Genomic DNA, 12,574 nt, shown 5'->3' with positions numbered 1-12,574 from the left:
ATCTAGTGACAAATGTAAGATTCAGGCTGGGTCATGGTCCCAATTTTGTGAATCTTTGAGCTGGCTTGTCAAGACTACTTTCAATCTGGTTTGAGGGTTTGGCCATCATCATGTAACTGATCTCCATTCGCTTATTTGTAGCCCAGGATTGAAATCATATTCCTGGATTCCAAGGGGCTCTTTAGAAATGTCAGACTTTGGGCATCCGAGGAAAGGGACAATTCTTCACAAATCTCCATATGGTTTGGAGACAGGATACTGAAAATGAACTGCAAGGCAAAGAAGGGGAAAAAAAGGGCATGTAATTGGAGAGGGAAATGTAGTGTTTTGATTAATAATATTCAAATGTAGGTGTTAATCAGTTTTTGTTGCAAATGCCTACGGTGAATCCACTTTTAGGAGAAAAGGGTTATTTTGGTTCATGGTTTTAGAGATTTGAGTTCATGGCCAGTTGATCTCATGGCCCATTGAGGTAGGTGGAGTAAATCATTCACTTCATAGAGAAAATGAAAATGATAGAAAGAGACCAAGGTCCTGCAATCTCCTTCAAGGGCACGTGGCTCATGTCCTCAAGTCCTCCCAGTAGATGACTTTCTACCACCTTGCAATGGAATCAAGGTGGAAACTAAGACTTTAATACATAAACTTTTGGGAGATAATCCATGTCCAAACTATAACAATAGACAGATTAAAGATATAAACACAAATTCTTGAGCCTCCTCCTGTGGACAGAATTTATTTCCCTTTCCCTGGGATCTGGGAGACGCTTGGAACAAAGAAGCCCAGTCTAGTCAATAGAGGAACTATGTGGACAGAAGAGGATGTAACATCCAGATATACCTGCCACAAGCATCGGATGTCTGACTAAGCCATGAAAACTCTCTATACTCACTTGTCATCCTACTTTATATGTGTGACAACCTATGAACGAAATGAACAGAGAATTTTTCTTTAAAAGGGGGTTGTAATTTAGATACTGTGTTTGGGATGACTTTTCACAGAACAACAAATAGCTAAAGCATTAAAATGGAATACACACTGGAGCCAGAAAGCAGGTGTGACTCTCACCAGTAATCTTAGCTACTCAGGAGGCTGAGTTCTGAGGATTGCAGTCTGAAGCCAGCCTGGGCAGGAAAGTCCATGAGGCTCTTATCTTCAATTAACTACAAAAACAGCCAGAAGCACTAGCCTTAAGCAAAAAGCTTAGGGATAGTATCTAGGCTCTGAGTTCAAGCACCAGGACAGACAGATAGCAGACAGACAGACAGACAGATACAAACACACACACACACACACACACACACACACACCACCACCACCACCACCACCATCACCACCACCACCACCAACAACAACAACAACAACACTGGTAAACACTTTTCTCCATCTTTGCATAGGCATGCTGTTAAGACAATTATAATAAATTGATTCAAGTTAATAAATGATAAAACCTAAAATCAAGTCCTGGGTCTAATTATTCTTTAGAATTAAAAGCACATCAAGTACAAACCAGGGATCCCCTTTGTTATGCATCATTCTTGTCATATGAGCATTGCTTTTATTAATCTTGGCCTGCATCCCAACTTGAGTTTGCAAAGAGAAAATTGTAGGTTAGAAAACTTTACAACAATAACAACAAAGAACGCCCAGTTATAACAATAGTTTTTAATCTATTGAACTGCTCAAGAACAAAGCAACTCTAAGCCGTGAACAGGGGTACAGAGGGGACTTGTTGACTTTTTCTCAAGAATAGAACTGCCTTGAAATAAAATAACTTTTCTTTATTTGCCCCAAAACATGTTCTATTCAATCTGCCTACTGTGAAAGACAAGCAGCTTTCTGGTTTTCACTAGAGAGAAAATGTCACCTGTATCTGTGCGCTCTGTCTTCTTGAGCGGCCTACAGGCCACACATACACTGAGAAGATGGACTAAGAATTCTCCTTGGTGTGCATGTTTGCCAGGACTCAGGCCCATATTCCCTGCTGCCTACAGAAGTAGGCTTTGCATTTCCTCTTCTTTATGTTTAAAGTGTTCCTAAATAAACTCTTACCAGTTTAATTACTCCCAGGGAGATGGAATCTATAGTCTGTGTCTTTTGCATAAGTTATGATTCTGGTTTTTCAAATTTTTTTTTTTGGTTTTTCAAATTTTAAATTCAGTTCCTCCTTCATTAATTAGGAAAAAAAATAATCTTGCGAATACATGTCAAAATTTAAAATGAATTTAAGTATGAATATCTCTAATGTTTGCTTTAGTTATATTTGTAGCACTTATGATATAAACATTATTTTAGAATACTTTTCCTTTTATTTATTTCTTTTTTTCGGTGGGGGGGTTAGGTCTAGGACTAGGACTTTTTCTCCCATGGAATTTTCTTACTATACTAACTTTGTACCTGAATTGAAAGTTCAGTAAAGTTAATTCCAGTTTCAAGATTGCAAAGCAACAAATGATAGATCTGAGATGGGAAGCCATCATACTTGACGCTAAACCCTAGTCTACAACATAAATATTTGCCTCCCACATAGTTATCACCCACCTGATTTCATCATGCACTCTAAAAGCAAGATCGTGTTTTAAGCAGTTGGAGCTACTACCTCTGCAAAAACTATAAATAAATTTCTTTTTCAGCTGAAGTAAATTTGAGCTGGGTTGCTGTCTTCTTTAACCATAAGAGCCCTGAATAATATAATCATGGTGATGCTGAAGCTTTGTTAAATATAAAGTACACGGCTAATAAGATGGCTGGAGAAACACACCATAGTAGATAATATGTTTGTAATTAAGTTGTGGATTGGATAGTAGTTGAAATTGGAGAACAGCCAAGACATATTAATGAACTCTCACTTTCAGCAACTTGGCCAACCTCATAATAGCAAGGATATTTTTTCCAGTCATGGTGCTGAAACTTAGGGCTTGGGCACTATCCCTGAGCATTTTTTCTGAGCTAGCACTCTATCACATGAGCCACAGCTGTACTTCCATATTGTGTGCAGTGTACTTTATGTAAAATGAATGCTTTAAAATATTTTCACAACTGCTTGCTCCTAACATGAGTATCCCAAGGTTGGAAACATGAAAGCAGTTGTATATTTCCATCTATCTGACTTTCAGAGTAAGAGAATAAATATTCTGTTTCATTCTTTTATTATCTTAATATTTAGAAAACTATCCTTTTCTTCAGAATTAAATCAGTTGGGTGTCTTATGATTTCTAAAATCTCTAATAGGATTCCCTAAATTACAAGTGAGGGCAATCCAATTTCCAAAACTATTTAGGATGACATGGACTTAATTAAATGTTGTTTTTGCCCTTATGCACTTCAAAAGCAGCTAGTAAGAACAAAGAATGTTCACAGGATAAAGACCTAAATGGATGGGCAGGAGGCTGGTTTTTCCTGTGTGCTCTCCAATGTTCATTGTCTTGGAAGGTAGGTGAAGGGAGAGATGCATGAATTTGAGGATTGGAATACTATTGCTATCATACTTGGGGTACACTAGCATCTGAAATAACTCATCACACAATAGATCTATTATTTAGTGTGCTATACAGACCTCAGATTCATGCAGCAAGGCTTGAAATGTTTGTTGTGTCAGTATTAGGCCATCTTCCCTTACTTGCACTTGCACCTAAATTGTAGGGCCCAAGAAGACTCTCTTGAGGTCAACTGACTTTTTATTGTCAAGTATTGCCAAGGTATTCTGTCACAAGTAACTAGTCATTGCTCCATTCTTGAATACTGATTCCTGAGAAAAAGTAATTTTAAAATGCATTACCAGGCTGGGAAGGTGGCTTGGTGGTAAAGTGCTAGCCTAGCATGCATGAAGGCCTGGGTTCAATCTTCATTATCACATAAACAGAAAGCGCCAGAAGTGTCACTGTGGCTCAAGTGGTAGAGTACCAGACTTAAGCAAAAGAAGCTCACAGACAGTGCCCAGGTCCTGAATTCAAGCCCCAGGACAGGAACAACAACAACAAATCATTAACAAAGAGGTCTCAGTCTCTTACAATTTCTGTATTTTGCATCTTTCCTAATTTCATAAACTTGGTGGGTACAAAAGAACTCAGTCCAAGATTCATCAAATAAACCAGTAGATATTATTCTATCTCCCACTTCATATGGTTGCATGCCATCTCCTTAAATACGAGGTGAAATTACTTTTTATCCACAGATGGATGGAAGGCATCTGCATGTGTCTGATGCTCAAGAAGGATTAATGGTGGTATTTATAGCAGCAACCACAAAACCTGGACCAGAGCCCAAAAGATAAAAATGTTTAAGAAGCATTGCTTTAGATATATGGTATATTCTAAACAGAAGGCTCATTTGTCTGGCTTATGGTTAAAGCTCTGTATTAAGTTCCCATCTTAGGGAATTTTGCCAAAGCTAGGATTTGGGACACATAAATCAAGTAGGGATAACCTATTTAGACTGAAATCCTATCTCTTAGGGCTGAGGGCTTTTGAATAGACTAATCCAACAGTGCAATTTTCATAAATACCAGTGATTTTACATCAATGTGTATGTCTTTATGTGAACTCAAACTGGTGCCAAATTGGATGGAAATGAAACCAGATATTAACTTAAAATGTGAAATGCTTTAGCAAATATGTCTTAAAGAGTCCATGGTATAAAGAGAAATTTGAAATTGGGTTGTCTTTTAAATGTCCTGAAAAAAATTATGTAATTATCTACCACACAGAAAACATGGAGTCCAACCTAAAACAAAAAAAGATGAACTACACACAGCATTCTAAAATTCGCCATCTGCATAATTGCAGCCCAACAGACATTTTCAATGTCAAAGATCGTAAGTTCAATTCTGCAGATAAGATCACTATAGCCAAATCTAATTTGAATAAGTAGAATACATGATCTCTCAGAATTATGACAAAGATATAAGCAAGATGGCATACTTTGATTACAGTAGGTAACAAAAGTTCTAGGATGACAAATAAGCCTTAAGTTTGATAAAATGAAAGGAAATCAATTGTTTTCTATTATGAAACAACTTGCATCTACAGGAGTTGAGATCTATCAAAAATGAGAGGAATAATAAGAATCTCTAAATTATAAGTGAGGGCAATCTGATGTCCAAACCTATTTATGATGACTTGGACTCAATTAACTGTTGAGATATATCAAACACAGAGAGGAATATAGTGTATCAGTATCAAATATTTCCATTGAACTTTAAAGAGATTCAAATTCAACTCATAATCTATGATTTGGAGCAATGTACACCTCAGGAACTATTTATTTTGAATATAGGCTTTTCTTAGATACATAAATAAGGCATTGAGATAGGTAGTTAACAAATTTTAACTCCACAAGGGTTGGTTAGATAAGATATTGAAAGCCTCAGTGCTAGGTCTGTAGATAAAATATAAAAAGCCTAAGTCAGTGCTAGTTCTGTTACAAGTTCCCCATAGGTAGAAGCTATTGTTATTTTCCTTACTGATAAGCTTACAACATGAGAGAATTCAAAGAAAGAAAAGAATGCTAATGAGAGTTTAAATCAAAACATTTTTTTATCATCTCAATCTAAAAAAAATATTATTTAATGGTCAGGGACCCTTGAAGGAGCCTATAAATTAGATGTCCAGCAGTCGTTCCCATCCATGTGGCCAACCACAAGTTCCTACACAGTGATGATCTGCACACCTATTCCAAAAATGCCGTCCCTACAGGTTCCCACAGTTACCTGGACCTTGGAAATGTCCTGTTTACCTCCTCAGTATTCAAGCATTTCTCATACATCAGTTGCTCTCACCAAAACAAAGGTAGTTTCATTGGGCTTTCTGCCAAATACCTGAGCAAGTAGAACTTCCTTTTCTAGTGTGAGCACGGACAGGTTGGCAGGTTAAGCTGCAAGCTACAGGCTCACATGAGAGCTCTGGGTCTTCCACTGCAAGAAGCACTCTCCCTGCAGCTATCATAATGGCAATTCTCTCCACTGCAGAGCTTGAAGGATAATATTGACTCTGTCTATACCATGCTGGCAACAATTTGATTACAAGAGTGCATAGGTAAGACTGAACAGTATTTTTTTAAGGCAATAGGTTAATAGTGGAGGGTAAGTTTCACACCACTGGTCTTTTCCATAGTAAACTGTAACTAACTGTGCAGTGGACTCACATTGCTGGTATCCAAATCCACATCTACAGCATATATGGAAATATTACATAAGAAACTTACATATGTTTCATCACCCATGAAATCAAGATATTTTAATAGCCTTGATTACTGGGATTATCAAAATCGCTTAAATGCAATGGTCTGTGTGGGACATTTAGCATAGTTACCGTACATCAGGAGAATGAAATTACATAACCATTCCTTTATAAAACAAAGAGTTACTATTAGAACAAAAACCTAATAAGCAATGTCTTAGAAGAATAAATATGTGCTGTCATGTACAAAGTGCCACTGTAAACTTAGCCAGGGGGTACTGAGTAGTATAAAGAAATATAGAAAATGGAATGACAAAGCATAAACAAATGCAGCATTGGTACTCACTAGACAGCAGGTTGAATAGGAACTACACAATTTGCGGGGGAGAATGGGAGGAAAAAACTGAAAATTAGGGAAGGGGTAACATCTTTAAAAATGTACTCATTATCTAACATGTAATCGTAACTCTTCCATATATCACCTTTATAAAAGCAATAAATATATTTAATAAAAATGGCAAACATAAAAGAAATATTGATAGATAACATTTTTGAAGGCTACTGAGAAGGCCAAACAATCACTCAGAACAAACTGGAAACAATGCAGTATCAGTCCACTGTGGTTGCTATAACAGAAAGCCAGCATCTGCATGGCATAAACAACAGACATTACTTGGACTCCCAAATGCTGATTCCAAGATCAACACAGCAGTCGATTCTATTTCTGGTGATGTTCCCGCGTCCTGGTTTGCAGAGGACTGTTTTGTGGGGCAAGGAAGTGGGGAGAAGAAGGACTGGGGGTGTGGGGCTAGGCTCTAATCTCTCTTCTTAGAAGGTCACTAATCTCATCATGGGAATGGACTTTCATGACACTATCTAAAGCTAATTTCCTTCCAAAGGCTGCTTGCTCAGTTACTTTCCAAATACCATCCTGAGGCTGTTACATGTCCAACATAAGAATTTCATGGTGGGAAGGAAGAATACATAGCATTTGGTTTGTAGTACATATACTGAAAAGTAAATTTGCCATGATTTTTTTTCCTCTGGACAGCCAGACTAAAATGGCAAGCCTAGGAGACATTGATCACTTCCTTTATAAGGCAGGCATACAAGGATGGGAATAGAGGGGAAAAAGCTTGAAAAGGGGAAAAGAAGAGCCACACACGCCATGCTAAGAGGCCCTGTAAGCCTCAACGTAATGCATATTGGAATTCAGATTTGAACTTGAACCTGTCCTTTCACACATTTTTTACTTATTTCCTCTTATCCATCAAGTGGAGAATTAGAATCTTTGTTCATTATGTAGACAATTTTAATATAATTTATTGTTATTGCTAAAGTGTTGTACAGAAGGATTACCATTTCACAAGTCAGGTAATGAATACAATTCTTTTTGGACAATGTCACCTTTGCTTTCCTCCAGTTTCCCCCTCCTGTCCCTGCCCATGGGTTGCACCGTTCATTTTTTACATAGTATAATCAGTTACTATGACTGCATTACTCTACCTCTCCTCTCTCCATTTCTGTGCTCCCCTTTTGCCTACCCAAAAAAGAAAAGAAACAAAAGCAAAAAAACAATATGATAAAGAAAATGTATGACTTTCAAGATGTGATAAACCACAAGATAGGCATTTTTAATGGTACATTTATGACATTTCAGTGGAATATAATTTGTCAAAGGCTGAGAGATTCCAGAAATTTTGCCTTTCCCTTTTTCACCAAGCCTTATCTACCTTACATTTTCTTACACTTGAAGTCAAGCTGTAAGCCCTTTTAAAAGGATCTGCATCTAACAGAAGGATGTAATGAACGACCTACTCAATTCAGGCTCTACAATGCGAATAGCAATAATGCACCAACAGTTCACATTTTAGTTACCTGCATCGTGAACTTACTAATACCTGAGAATTCAAAGATATGAAAAGTTCAATGTATTTTTGTGACCTCTGAAGTTGCACTGGGTTATTAATGTCAGTATTCCTAGAGGAGGTGGTACAGTAGTAGGAAGGATTAAGAAGAGGGAAATTTAAAAAAAGGAAATATAAAAAGAAGTGAAAATAGGAACAAAGATTCCCACCATGAAAAAAATTTCATTATTTCATAAGTGTGTGTTTATAAATTATGCTTTGTTTGCTCTTGTACACAAAAGGAAACAAGTTAAGGAATTGAACTGACATCGTATCATTCTCTATACTGTGCATTGTGCTCTTCATTGCAGCTTTTAAAGATAAGAACCCAATGAGATTGATTCAATTGGAAAATATTTATTTCTGGAAAAGAGGTCTTATGAAAGAGAAGAAATAGGAAAGAGAAAAGTGTAGCTTTCGTTGATGTTGAGAGGCTGCAAGGTGTCACCAAGTCGGAAGAGGATAGTGCTCCCATTTTTAGAAGTGGTACTTCATTATTCTCAACTAACACTGATGATAAAGTCTTAGGGACAGTCTATTTTAATTTAATCCATGCCTACCTATGTTCTGTCATTTAGAAAATCTTTAAAAAAAAATAAGCTAGTCCCATATAAATTTCCCTATTTTCTCTTTAGATAAACTTTATCTACACAGTTCGGTTTCTCTTGTATACTATATAGGAAGAGAGGATAGTAGGCCAAATACTTAGCCTTTTGATTTTTAAGTTCTGAAATTTGACTAAAGCCAGAGAGGCTGAAATCCCTATAAAAGTACATAAGCTATCTCTAGCATATACAATATGTATTATGATATAAACCACAAAGAGAAAGGGAAGGAAGTAGAGAAATAATGCAGATGGTGAAACAAATTATAGAAATTTTAGTGGTTTACAGAGTAATTACACATGACATTGAAAAGATAAGATGAAAACAATTCCTAAACTGATTAGCATTCTATGAATGCTACTTGCATGTTGCAGCACAAATCAGGGCACTTTAAGAAAGTAGAACAGCTCTCTGAAATAGGCATATTGCTAGTTGTAAAGATATGCCAAAGGAAAGCATTTACTTTGGGCAAGTACTAAGTTTGTACAAGGATATAATTATGTAAATAATTTATAAATAATGTTTAATTTTTAAAGAAATTTCTCTCCTAATTCTTCCTGCTTTCACTCTTATAATCTTTTGTAAAATGAAATGTGCACTGAGATTTAACAGTAACATAGATCTGAACATCCTCATTAAAACATAGCAGGTTTTGGCATGCATAGGGAAATTCCCAGAGAATTCTGAGAGATGTAGTTTTGGGGGAATGCCAACCATTTCTTGCAAACAAAATGAAAATACTATATTTATATTTTAAAGAACATTTTTTAACCTTTAGATACTGTGTATATGGACTATCTTATGGAGTTTAAAACAGGAATTTAAGAAGGATAAAAGTATTCATCACTTGAAACACCTGGATTATTAGTGATGACAGATCTGTGAAAGGAGATACTTGTAAAGCCAGGTAAGATAAGGACTGGATCTCCCTGACCAAAAAAGGGCTGAATCTCACTGCACAGATACACAGAACGCCTATGAGGGTCCAAGGCAAATGTGGCCATGACCTGTATGTGCAAGTGTTATCAGCCCTGCACTGGTGAAGTAAGTGAGAAAGAGAGAGGAGAAATGCTGTTGCAATGCCCCATGTAAAAGATGGCTGATGAGATAATTGATTTAACTGGGTGAAAGCAGAGAGCTAGTAGGATATAGAAACAGACTTTTACGTGCAGACTTGAACATTTGTCAAAATGCTATATGATTTAATAATTTAATAGTTAGATACAGAGAAAGTCTCTCAGAAGGAATTATATGCTATGAATCCCACTGACCTCTTTGATTATTAAGATTCTACACCACAGTACAAGATGATCAGAATGCAGTGTAACTATTTTCTGTTGGATGAGGCAATGGGCTTTTTTTCATCCAATTAGAATAAATACACAGCTGACAATAATTAAAAATAGAGATTAAGTTGCAGTAGGAGAATGGCTTTTTTCTCTTATTTTTGACAGAATTTATATTTTATCATAAATATATTTTATTTATAGTTAGACAATAAGGAAATTAAATTATTTAAATGCTGATTCTAATTTTAATGCATTTTACAAACATGCATAACTCCCAAAAGCATAATAATATTTACAGTATTTATATGCATTTTGAAGAAATAAAGGCAGTATATCATGGTGCTGAGAGTAATTTCTGAGTGACATGGAATTTTAAATTTTTCTATATACATATCTGTACTGAACTTAAATAGTCTTCTATATTGTCCTTGTATAATTAAAAATCACTGTAAATACAGAGACATTTAAAGCTGTGTTTCAATCATCCTAGATTCATTTTCTTTTTAAATCTTAAATTCTCATTCAAATTATTCTGCATAAATACCTTTAGAATTATATATTAAGTAAAGATTAGAAGACAGCAGTTTGACTACAGTATAAATTTACAAACATCAGAAAGACTTTTTCCCCTAGCTATATAAAGTATTTGGTTACACGATTTCGTTTCATTCTGTAACACATTTCATATCTTCATATTCTTTTTTCCCATAAATAATGAGATGGGTACATAATTAAAGATTGTTAACGCCATCATAGCTGTGGTGCTGTCTGTGTGCTCCTTCGGTGCGGACCGGGGGTCTCTTTTGTGAAGCAGCATCTGAGGAGACTCCGGGGCGCTCGCGATGGCAGACGAAAAGCCCAAGGAAGGAGTCAAGACTGGGAACAACGATCCTATTAATTTGAAGGTGGCGGGGCAGGGTGGTTCTGTGGTGCAGTTTAAGATTAAGAGGCATTAGTAAACTAATGAAAGCCTATTGTGAACGACAGGGTTTATCGATGAGGCAGATCAGATTCCAATTTGATGGGCAGCCAATCAATGAAACAGACACACCTGCACAGTTGGCAATGGAGGATGAAGATACAATGGATGTGTTCCAGCAGCAGACAGGAGGTGTCTACTAAGAAAGGGAACCTGCTACTTTCCTCCAGAACTCTGTTCTTATAGACCAAGAACACATTCTTAATTAGAAAACTGCAATTTGGTTCCACCACATCCTGACTACTACAGTATAGTTTTCTATTCTTTCATTTTCCCCTTCCCCATTCCTTTATTGTACATAAAGTAACTGGTGTATGTGCACAAGCATATTGCTTTTCTTTTTTCTTTTTCTTTTCCTTTAAAAAAAAACCAACTAAATGGCCAATGGTATATCTTGATTGACATCAAATGGAGATGGGATGGGGAAAAATACTGGTTCTGAGAAAATATCCCCCTTCTCCATTAGTGGCATGCTCATTCAGCTTTAATCTTTATATTTCAGGAAGTTATTTTGCTCTCACTGTTTTAACAAAAAAAGAAAAAAACAACAAAAACCCTTGCATACCATATTTGATTGGAGAATTTTAATGTTTTCATTTATCATTGTAAAACCAAGGACAATTTTGTAACTTTTTTGTATGTATCTGTTACATGTAGGGCAATCTGTCTTTAAGTAGAGGTAAATTACTCTTAAAAAAAAAAAAAAGAATCCTAGATAGTTTTCCCTTCAAGTCAAACGTCTTGTTGTTTAAATAAACTTCTTGTTTCAAATGAAAAATAAATAAATAAAATCTAATTCCCATTAATTTTTGTATGTATGTAATCCTGACTCTTGAACTTAGAGCCTGGACACTACACCTGACCATTTTTGCTGAAGGATTGAGCTCTATCACTCGAGCCACAGCCTCACTTCTGGCTTTTTGGTGGTTAATTGAGAATAAGAGTCTGGTGGACTTTCCTGCCAAGCGGCTTCAAACCATAGTCTTCAGGTATCAGCCTCCTGCAGAGCTAGGTTTACAGGTCTGAGCCACCAGTACCCAGACCCTCATTAGTTTTAATATATTCCCTTGATTTCTTTCCTAGATTTATCTGATCCCCCTCGTGTATTTCACTGAGAAGGAATCATTAGGTTTAAGGATTTTCCTTGAATGTATCTCTTGTTGCTCTTCTTACCGAAAAACAAAACAAAACTGTAAAATAGACTAAAGTATTGAGAATGTTAACAAGAAGAGCCCAGATTCATTCCCTAAATGTGTAGTAGATATTTTGTTTACACTTTATACCAAGATTTAATGCCAAGATTATGGCATAACAGTAACTCCCTGAGCACATTTTCTACATATCCTGTTGAGTCAGTAAACTTCACAGGACATGAGCATTTGGGTCAGCATGTGGCCATGGGTGTAGTCATGCCTCAACACTATTCTAAGGGATGGAAGAAATTGCATCCTTCTGAGAACAACAAGCCTTCAGAGGGAAGCATTTATTTCAGTGCAATAATTGGAAGGACATATTCTCCGTCTACCTGTTTTCGGTCAGTAAAACAATGAAGCAGAGTGCTTAGGTTCTGTAATTGGATTCCATATCTACCAGTCCCTAATTATTAATTTAAGGGAGA

General features: G+C 36.3%; 1 pseudogene; it reads left to right on the top strand.

Annotated features, from left to right (window-relative positions):
- Positions 1 to 10,819: 10,819 nt before the first annotated feature.
- On the top strand, positions 10,820 to 11,099 carry LOC125367726 (annotated as a pseudogene).
- The last annotated feature ends 1,475 nt before the right edge of the window (positions 11,100 to 12,574 follow it).

The sequence above is a fragment of the Perognathus longimembris genome, chromosome 19, assembly GCF_023159225.1.
Source record: "Perognathus longimembris pacificus isolate PPM17 chromosome 19, ASM2315922v1, whole genome shotgun sequence".
Classification (NCBI taxonomy): domain Eukaryota; kingdom Metazoa; phylum Chordata; class Mammalia; order Rodentia; family Heteromyidae; genus Perognathus; species Perognathus longimembris.
Note: the sequence above shows the minus strand (reverse complement) of the source record. Positions and strands in the feature narration are given on the sequence as shown.